General features: G+C 47.2%; 1 protein-coding gene across 1 annotated transcript in view; it reads right to left on the bottom strand.

Moving 5' to 3' along the window:
* Window positions 1–10,426: 10,426 nt before the first annotated feature.
* ass1 (argininosuccinate synthase 1) overlaps window positions 10,427–10,714 on the bottom strand; it is a 26,407-nt gene continuing 26,119 nt past the window's right edge. The window contains exon 15 of the mRNA XM_083669814.1: window positions 10,427–10,714. This exon is cut by the window's right edge and continues 67 nt beyond it. The gene's annotated coding sequence lies outside the window, so the exon portion shown is untranslated.

The raw sequence follows: 10,714 nt of genomic DNA, 5'->3' as shown, positions 1-10,714 counted from the left end.
GGGTCTACAGACAGACAGGCAGATTGACGTTCATGTTCCCTGGGTCTACAGATAGACTGACAGGCAGATTGATGTTCCCTGGGTCTTCAGACAGACAGGCAGATTGACATTCCCTGGGTCTACAGACAGACAGACAGGCAGATTGACATTTCCCTGGTCTACAGACAGACAGACAGGCAGATTGACATTTCCCTGGTCTACAGACAGACAGACAGGCAGACTGACATTTCCCTGGTCTACAGACAGACAGACAGGCAGATTGACATTTCCCTGGGTCTACAGACAGACAGACAGACAGGCAGATTGACATTTCCCTGGTCTACAGACAGACAGACAGGCAGATTGACATTTCCCTGGTCTACAGACAGACAGACAGACAGACTGACGGTCCCTGGGTGTGCTGCCTATGTCAGATACACAGAGATATCCATTTCCACGGCTGGTCAGCCTGCGGCATTTTATCACCTCCAAAAAAGAGGAGAAGAAATTAAGTGGGGAAAGAAAGAGGGGGTTTGGCATTACCATATAACAAGCTAGACTGACACCTCTAAATGAACATCTCCAATTTAGCGCAAGTGAAGTATGATATTTCGCTACTATTGCTACCATGTGCTCAGCAATGTATTCAGACTCAGGGGTAGGAGGGTAGGAGGCACGGTCAAAATCCTGGCATCAAAGGGTAAGTCAGGCGTTCACACAAAACCATTAAAGATTCAGCCGCCTTTCCTCTCCACCCCCCCCCCCCCCCCCGCCCCCCCAGCAGTTCAGGAGAATAGGGATAGCCAAAGCAGGTGTGGGCCTCTGGACTCCTGCCAGTCAAACAGTGGGAACTAAGATGAGAGTAGAGGGGGTGGAGGAGTGGGTAAGTGTTGTTACCATACGAGGCTGATCAAGTGTCATGCTGCTTCTCCTCCCCATCATTGTCTCCTTGAGGAGGGTCTCTCGTCTCCTGGGTTGTCTGTCGTGAAATGAACCAACTTGAGTGCATATATCAACGGTGTGTGTGTGTGTGTGGTGTGTGTGTGTGTGTGTGTGTGTGTGTGTGTGTGTGTGTGTGTGTATGTGTGTGTGTGTGGTGTCTCAAAAATAACCAGCTTGTGGGATACACTCCAAATGACAAAAACATGACTTTTCTCTGTTTGAATGTAGATGAGTTCTGCTGGCCTCAGGAGTGTGATGTCGACCCACTGCAGTGGAGGAATAAAACCACATTCAATTGACCAGTTTATATCAGTCACCAAATGGCTGCAAAATGCAATGCAACATTTTTGTCCTACGCGCATTGATGTATCATGTTACAGTAGCTTCCTTCATTTCAGAGTTATAACTAAGATGTGAATGCATGCAGTTGTTAAAATTCCGAACCTAAACCTAACTCTCTGACTGCTCCTTTTGAAATGTGTACTCTGTGTACTTTTTAAAAAGTCAAGTCATAATTACGACAACACGTCCCCGGTGTTGTTGTCGATGTTGATGTGCCTCCTGTAGCCTACAGCTATCAATGTGTTTTATCAACAGGCTATATCGGTTGCTAAAATATGAACATGAATGAATAGAGAATGAATATCATCAATCGGATCATGAGCTATGATATCAGTCGCATATGGGGGGATAAGAGAGCGCAGATGGCCAGAGAGGGACAGATGGTGAAAAGTTGGTGAAAAAGGAACATTGCCACTGTCACTCAAACAGATGAAAGACTGTGTACTATTAACTGCTTTAATCGGTCTACATTATTGATGATTACATAAGCATTATGGATCCAGATGTTAGGTTAATCTAGGAATCACTTAGGAAAACATATGTTAAGAGAGAGGAATAAGAAGAAAATAAACCAAACATCTAGACTATCTTTGAACTCGTGCACTGGCAAAACACAAGACCCTGTGAACAATATCTTCCTTTGTTGAAAAAAAAAGAAAAAATGTGAAAAGTGAAAAAACAAACATCAGCACACTTCTCCAGTTTACTAACTAAGCATTTGTCCACTCCTCTCCTCTCCTCTCCCTCTTCTTCAGAAGAGAGGGCCATATGAAACTGTAATGGCTTTATAATTGCAGCAGCTCTCCCATAGTGAAATTGTAAAGGCAGGTCTCAGGGGACATACAGAGATGTGGTTTCCTTCAGAGACCTGGTACTGTAGGCACCCCCATCTCCATCCAGCTTTCATTCAAATCCAAACCATTGTCTACGGAGAGACGCAATGACTAAAAAAAAAAGTGCTTCTGTGATGCAACTTCAAAGCCGGCGAAGGAAAAAGATCCTTTTTGCATCCGCAATGGGTAACTATGGGAGATCTGTAGGCAACAATAGGCAACAAAATGAAAACAAGGCAAAAGGGGAAAAGGGGGAAAAAAAGCATCTGTTGCCATAAGTATCAATTTGTCGCATGAGTGAAAAAAAGAAGAGCAGGGGAAAGATATGAAGTGGTATCATGGCTGGGGAAGGAGTGTGATAAAAGATAAAACCAAAACCCCTCTGACAGGTCACATCCTGCGATGAAAGAGAAAAGATTGACAGATGAAAAGAAGAAAACAGACTGGGTCTTTCTCCAATAGATGTACACTTTTACCTCCTTGTTTTTGTTCTCCCACTTTTCTTTTCAGCTACCTCAGCTCCCCCCATCCCTCCATCCCTCCATCCCTCCATCCCCCAGCCACTTTGCTTTGATTCAGCTCCGTATCTGTATTTTAAATGACTCAATTACACGGGATCCTGTGGTGAAAATTACGGATGTTTTCCACTATTTCCCTTTCTCCACTGGGATACAGTAACCCCTCCTTTCTCCATCCCGCTCTCCCTCTCTCTTGCCCTCTCTCCCCACCTGTCCTATTCTCTCCTCCTTTCTCCCTCCAGCCCCCCAGCTCTCCGAGGAAAATATTCACTTTATTGTGTGTCGATCTTCCACTGAGAGGAAATAATAGCTAAATGGGCTTGTTTGTGAGTTCCTCTCGCCGTGAGCTGACAAAGAGAGTGTTTTGCTGCTGTTCTCTAGACGTTAAATCTTCCCCTGTCATCACAGCATAACTCAGGCAGGCAGGGAGTGAGTCCTGTCGTCTGAAAGGAACAGGAGCCTACCACGCTTAGCTGTTCAAAACCCAACTGACAAGACATGAAAACATACACATCAGCAGTAAGGTTCTGCGGGGGAAAAAGGAGCAACAGGGTCAGAATCTTTTTTTATTCATCAAAAGCAACTGACATTTTGTGCCAGCTGAACATTTTAAAACCAGTGTTGATGTATACCTTTTACGGTCCTATTTTGAGGACTTAGGGGACTGCATTTCACATGCATCCTGCATAGCCAGCTTCCTTACCCACTGTGTGTGTGCGTGTGTGTGCGTGTGTGTGTGTGCGTGCGCGCGTGCGTGGCAAATAGAGAAAGTGTAAAGGGCTGGGCGTCTAAAGATGGACATGATCATTCACACTCAGGACAATGAAAAGTCCATATCAATCAAGTGCAAAATTCATTCACATTCTGTCACCGCCTGAGAAAGATGTCGGTCCCACATTTTAAGTTCTGGCTCGTTTAAGAGTCCCTCAGGTGAAGATGAAATAGGATATCCACTTCTTCCGGCCCTCTAGTGGTAAACAAATAACCCAGACCTATCATCAAAACATACTGTCGAAAAGTTGCTCCTCTGTGAATAATGCCAGAATGTGTGAATTTGGCAGCCAGCACTGTACTGTATGTCCAGGCCCTTGGCAGCCTACATACCTTCAAGTTTGTCATGCCGCGCTATTGTGTATTGTGAGTACTGTGCCCAGTAATGTCCCCAGTTGTGTTATTGTATCTGTATACTTATGGGACGTTTCTATATTTGTATGCAGCACCAAGACAAATTCCTAGCAACCATTGTTGCATGGCAACAAAGTGATTTAAAAATATATATATATATATATATATATATATATTTTTTAGAGCATTTCTGCTTTATCACAGATATCACATCAGCATCAACCATTACACTATACAAACATTATAAACAGGGTAATTAAACATTAAACATTAAAAGCTGAGGAAGGACTCATTGTAATGCATGGAATGGAATGAGGAATATCTAACACACTCATGTTTTATACGATTTCCTCATTCCATTCCAGGCATTACAATGAACCCGTCCTTTGACTTCTACCTCCACCAGCTTCCCCTATACCAGGGCCTACACTAGGGGAGGGTGGGGCCAAGAAGGATCAGCACCTTGAACCCGATAGGCCACTCATCTGTTCACCACCTATTACAGAAACAAATCGAAGGAGATAATGAGAGAGCCCGCAAACAAATCCTGCAGACCCCAGGGAGGGAGGAAGAAAGCAGTAGTCACTGGCAGGGAGATAAATCTATTGATTTTGGGGGGGGGGAATAAACATGCTACATTACTGGAGCCCTGGGGGGAGGCTGTGTGTGTGTGTGTGTGGGGGGGGGGGGATTGTAGTGGTGGACCACAGGGCAGCTGGTTATGGGGGTAGAGGGTCGAGGGAAGAGCCCCCTGCCGAACCTGGGGGGGTCCCCCCTGGAGAGGTCTGTCAAAGACTTCCTGCCAAGCTCTATCTGGGGAGACTGGGGGATGCGGGAAGGGGGAGGCAGAGCCCCCCTCTCAGACTAGCCTGAGGCACATTGATGGACCTGTCATGTACTGATTTGTTTTGGCCTGATCTGGGTAAGATGAACCTGAGAAATTGAATAATTGAAAGAAAAAATCCCGAGCTGTTACCATGGCACTGAGAGAAAGTGGAATGGCCGGCCGGAAAGCTTAGAGGAGATGACAAATTACTGTAAATATGAAATGTGACATGTGACAGGAGGCAGGGTGAGGTGGGAATGTTTGTTCCGTTTCTTTCAAGACTTAAATTCTTCATCTCATCGTTGTAGAGGCTCAACCTGATCTCAGAGTACAGTAGCAGACCATAGACAGTTTGGTAACTTAATCTAGCATTGTAAAAGGCTATCGATTAACCCCGGCTAGCCCCATAGGGAGAAAACACATACGTCCAGTCAATGGTAGAGTGGTCGTTGTAGGCCGTAGGCTACATGATGGGGAGGCATTACATCGCTGTAACAGGAGAAGGGGAATCCCAAACACTCATTAACCCCCTCAGACAGGCAACATTAAGCAGGAGGCAAAATATTTCTATTTTTCCATCAATATTTCATCACTCGCTCAGGCCAAACAAAGACACAGCTTTGAGGCATAATGGCGTCCCATCTGTTTCTAGATCCTGTGGAGAGGGACGTACGAGTGGCCTTTGACACCAGGGAGCTAGTGTTGAATAACCCTGAACACAGGCAGGGCCCATAGGTATTAGACAGCCAGGCACCGCAGAACTCACTTCATTCGGATGGTCCTCAATAATAATAATAATAATAACAATAATAATAATAATGCATTTTATTTGTATAGCGCTTCTATGACCTACCCAGAGCACTTCACAGGAAAAAAAAAAAAAAAAAAAAAAAACATGGATAAAAACATGGAACATTAGTATAGGGAGAGCACAGAACAGGGGGTGGGGGGGGGGGCGACATACAACGTCACACATTCAAATCCTGCCTAAACGGGTGGGTCTTTAGCCGGTTCTTAAAAATGTTCAGACCGTCAGATTCTCTGACTGAGTCAACGACCTTTTGATGCTCAGATTATCAGCAAACCACCCAGTGGATTTATTAGAGGTCAACGACCTTTAATATGAACAGATTGATCAAGCATCTACAAGTTCCCTAGTCCCTAGTTCCCTAGTCCCTAGTTCCCTAGTTGTAAAACAAATGATGCCATGCAGTTGACTCGTCATACAGTGAGTGAATGAAGCAGCCTACTGGGTCAAACATCCCATTGACTTAGTTTTCTTTGTGTACAACACACTGACAGTGAGTATGTCCTACGTTTCTATACGTTCTACATTTTCTTTACATTACATTTATGGCATTTAGCAGACGCCTTTATCCAAAGCGACTTACAGCAAATACATTTGTTTAAGTCAGTGAATCATTTATACCATCAGTCATCTTAAGATCATAAGTAATAAGTAATCAATGCTCAGACCAGGGGCCATAGGCATTCACAATGCCAGAAGAAGTTTTATTAACAGGAGAGAAACTTGTACAGGAGGGTAGTGGGGGTGAAGAGGTCTTTAGGAGGGAGTTCTCTGGTTGCTCTTCCACAGCCCAGTCTACTTGGGTAGGCTTTGTGTGAGTAACATGGTGGATGTGGCCAGACACGGAGGCGTCATCGTCAGTGACACATCCTTACACTGTCCTCGTGCCTCATTCCTAAGAATGGGAGTCACTGGCTGACAGCATGTCAGGGGAGGCTGGTGGAGACAAATTGCAATGCATGGAATGGAATGAGGAACGGCATCAAACACGTGTGAGCCCGGCCTTTCCGATTCCTACCTCCGCCAGCCTCCCCTGCAGCACGTCCATCACTGGGAGTCGGTCACCGAGAGCCTCTATCTGTCTCTATTCATGCCTCTATTTCTCCCAGAGGCTCATGTAGGATCATGTACAGTAATACTCTAAACCAATCTGTGGTGTGTCCTGGCCCGTAAATCTCCCACACTCACTCTGCAGCGAGAGAATGACCTCATCGTCTTCTCCAGGCCCATTAGCTTCCTCAGTAGACCCCTCGGGACTGTTGTTAACCCCTCCACTGCCGGAGCATTACTACACGCAGACTAGGTAACACTAATCTTTATAAATACGGCAATATTGATTGCCTACCAACATATTGATATATGCTCTAAGTACTGACATAATTGACTGATACCATGGAACATTTTTTGGAGAGGTCAGGGCTTATTCTGCATAACAAGTGGCTCACTTGCGTCTTCAACCAGTCTGTCCACAGTATTGATCGCCTACCGAGATATTGACATTCTGCTCTAAGTGATGACAGAGTTGAGTCATACTGTCCTGGACGAGACAACACTGGTTCATCATCTAAAAGGAACAGAGAGGTGGGGGAACGGAAACAGAAAAGGGGCGCTGGGGGATATTCTGCTTTGGTAGGCCTGGTAGTTTGAGGTGGGGATATTCTGCTTTGGTAGGCCTGGTAGTTTGAGGTGGGGATATTCTGCTTTGGTAGGCCTGGTAGTTTGAGGTGGGGATATTCTGCTTTGGTAGGCCTGGTAGTTTGAGGTGGGGATATTCTGTCTAGGACAAGGCTCTTGACTTGCTCCAGTATCCATCCAGAACACCCTACAGCTCTTTCACATCAAGTGCAGATTAAGGAGAGGAGACGAGGAAAGGAGATGAGGGGAGGAGATGAGTAGAAGAGACGAGGAGAGGAAGCGACACACCACTATTCCCAGCCTCACCACCCTCCATAGAGTGCCACTGTTTCTGGGACCTTTCTGGGACTCAGTCAAGAGAGGTGAAGGCATCAAGGTGATGATGCCTACAGTGAATTCACCTTTCACTCCTATCTCCCGCAGCTCTGTCACATCAAGCACGGACGAAGGAGAAGGAGACTAGCAGAGGCAATGATGCACTCCAATCTCACACCCTGTCACCCTCTGTAGACCCGCCATGGGCACAGGTGACAACGTGGTCTGTACTCCCACCCACTCCGACTCTCCCAGGGTGAAGTGCCCCACTTAATAAGGAACCGTATGTGGCTTGGGTTACAAGTGACCATAATGAGGGTAAATTAACAGTAAACAGATGCATTGCACCATAACACGTTTGCTTGCGCTCATTTACAGTGCCCATCCCGAAATAGACATCACATTGACGAAACGTTTAAATGTGATTCTGGGAACCATTGTGTGCGCAGGTGACGCAGGAGGCTACACTCCCACTCTCCAAGGGTGAAGTGCCCCCACATAATAGAGAGCCGTATGGGTCTGTAAGGCTTGGGTTACAGGTTCCCCATAATGAGTGTACCTGCCTGGCATTCTAATTGGTGGTAATTGACCCCCTGCGGCCATTGTTCCAGCTCCATTGTTAGCTCTGACGTTGAGGAGCAGGAGAGGTCAGTGAACCTGGGACCCCTCCTCGACCCGGACAGACAGGCAGACCGGGATAGAATGACCGACACAAGACATTCTGATGTTCTACAATGTTCTGGACTAGAATGAAGAGTCTTCGTCTTCCTTGTCTGTGAATAGACTGAACGCCCTCCTGTCCTGTCCTATCCCCCCCACGGCCTGACAAATATGTGGCTTCTCGCCTAGCCCGAGTCATGCAGGATGTTGAGCCTGTTACACAAAGGAAAAAAGGATGACTTGGCTCAAGAAAATAGAATCATGTTTTTTTTTTTTTGTTCATTCACTCTATAAACCATTCATCATAAATGAGTCATTTCGGGATCGATAAAGATTGAACAGATCTACAAACCGGACAAAACTTGTCCGGTTTGTTTTCTCCTTCCTCAAAAACCACCGACAAATCACCCGCACCGCTGCACCCCTCCTCTCTTCCACGGCAAAACACTCGTCCGTCACTCTGAAATCTCAGAGGCCAGAATAACCTGTGAACAATGGTGTCCTTTGTGCTGCGCTGGGAGAGTGACAGGGTCTGAGGGCTCCGCCGCTGGGCTCCTCGGGAGAGAGACAGACAGAAACAGGAGTGTCCATTAGAGGTTTCTTTCAGGCACACCGTCCACTTTCATGTCCTTCCATTGTACCCGGGCTCCCTGGAGAGGCTGCTGCAGACTGGGTAATGAGGGGTAATTGACGCGGGGGTCAAGGATGATTAATTCCCTCGGTCAGGTGTGGTGTTGTCGACGGAACTCTCTCTCATACCTGCGGGGCTGGTCCGGGGAGGGTCGGGGTAACCGACAGGTAGATGTGTAGCCGCAGGCAGGCGGGTCAGGAGGCTGGAGGGGGAACATGAGATGGAGTGCATACACACACATATATATATATACACACACACACACACACCATTCTCATGATGTCACCCTAACCTGGGAAAGGCTAGAGTTCTCCTTTCTGATCGTAGGGGCCTGGGTTACAACCACAAAGGACACAGCTCTCTCTCTCTTTCTCACACACACACACACACACACACACACACACACACACACACACACACACACACACACACAGTATGTTCATACCATATCAGTCAGCCCAGCTTCATTTACATGGATCATGACCATAGTTTGGCATCAGAGGTGAAAGGTCAACACTATCCTCCAACCACAGATAAGTGATAGTCCCGTCCCCCCCCCAGCCCCCCCCACCCCCCCCATCTCCTTCAGCTTCACCGCCTCATCTGAATCCCATCATTCATCTTCAAAGGCGATTGTCAGCTGTGATTAGGTGTAGCGTGTATGCGGCGTGTCGCGCTCTGTGTGTAAATGCAGGGGCCGGCTTGGTAATTGACCAGGCAGTTCTGAAGACGCCTGTGGTGTAATTGAGCGGGATTGAGGGGTTCTGGAGGGACTGAAAGGACCCCGGGAGCTACCCACTGGCTATTAGAACCAGCAGGAGGGCCCTCTATAGGTCCTCTCGTCCAGCCTCAGCCTCTGCCTCTGCCTCTGCCTCACCGCCCCCTCTGAAGGCGGGGGACATCTCAAGACCTGGAGACGGGTCTGGATCATAGAGAACAGGGAAAGCAGCGGAGGCTGGTGGCAGGCATCGGAGGACGGCCTCATTGTAATGCATAATGTTCTTCACATTGTACGCTTGAACACACAGACGCCGGCCACCCTGACACCACCGTCCTCCTGGCGTGTGTGACCCGAGCACCACGCTGAGCCCCATGGGGATACGTGGACATTTTACATTTTACATTTATGGCATTTAGCACAGACGCCTTTATCCAAAGCGACTTACAACAATACATTTGTTTAAGTAAGTGAATCATCTATCCAACAGCCGTCATAAGACAAAGCAATCAATGCTCAGACCAGGGGCCAATTGGACACAATTGGCCTCTCTTACCGTTTGACTTATTTCAGCTCTGAAAAAACAGCCCCATCACTTCCACTATAGCTAGCTCCCTAAACCCCAATGTGTGGTACCTACCAACCACCCCCCCCTCTCCCCTCCCCCCCCGTGGCACTGCCCAATCTAAACCACTTAAAACAGCTTTAGCCTCATTACTGGAGTGAGCGTTCAGTCTTTCAACTGAGGGCGTTAGCATATCAACTGTAGTGACTGTGGATGTACATTGAATGTGGATGAACACAAACTGTAGGTTTTTCATTTTGACCAACATGGTCAGATCAGTGCAACACTGCTGAGGTGAGGGACATGACTTAAGACAGAAGAGCAGCTCACTCAAGGGAGGCTGGTGGAGGTAGAAATCAGAGGACGGGCTCATTGTAATTGCAGAATAAGCCTGTCCTCCAATTTCTCCCTCCACCAGCCTCCCCTGGCTCACGTACACACCAAGAGCACCAGGTGAGGATTGATACAGTCGCCCCTGAGAACAGGACTTTTACCCTCATTAAGCAGAAAATGAAGAGGCATTAAAAGGCACAGTTCAACGATTTATTCATTAGAATCTACTCCTTTAATGTATAAACATTAGAAACACCTCCTAATTGAAAACAAGACCTAAAAAACCTGAGGTCAGTAGAGAACTATACTGACCGCGAAAACGGGGGTTAACGACAGTAGACAACCGGTAGGCCCTAGGGGTCAGGAGGTCAATGAGAGGCACGCTGGCAAGTCTAACTGCTGCTGAACACACGGAGGAGAGAGGCGAGAGTGTGTCTAACTGCTGCCAGGAACACGGAAGGACACGAGGGGATAACGATGGTCC

Source organism: Argentina silus (genome assembly GCF_951799395.1).
Source record: "Argentina silus genome assembly, chromosome: 5".
NCBI lineage: Eukaryota > Metazoa > Chordata > Actinopteri > Argentiniformes > Argentinidae > Argentina > Argentina silus.
Note: the sequence above shows the minus strand (reverse complement) of the source record. Positions and strands in the feature narration are given on the sequence as shown.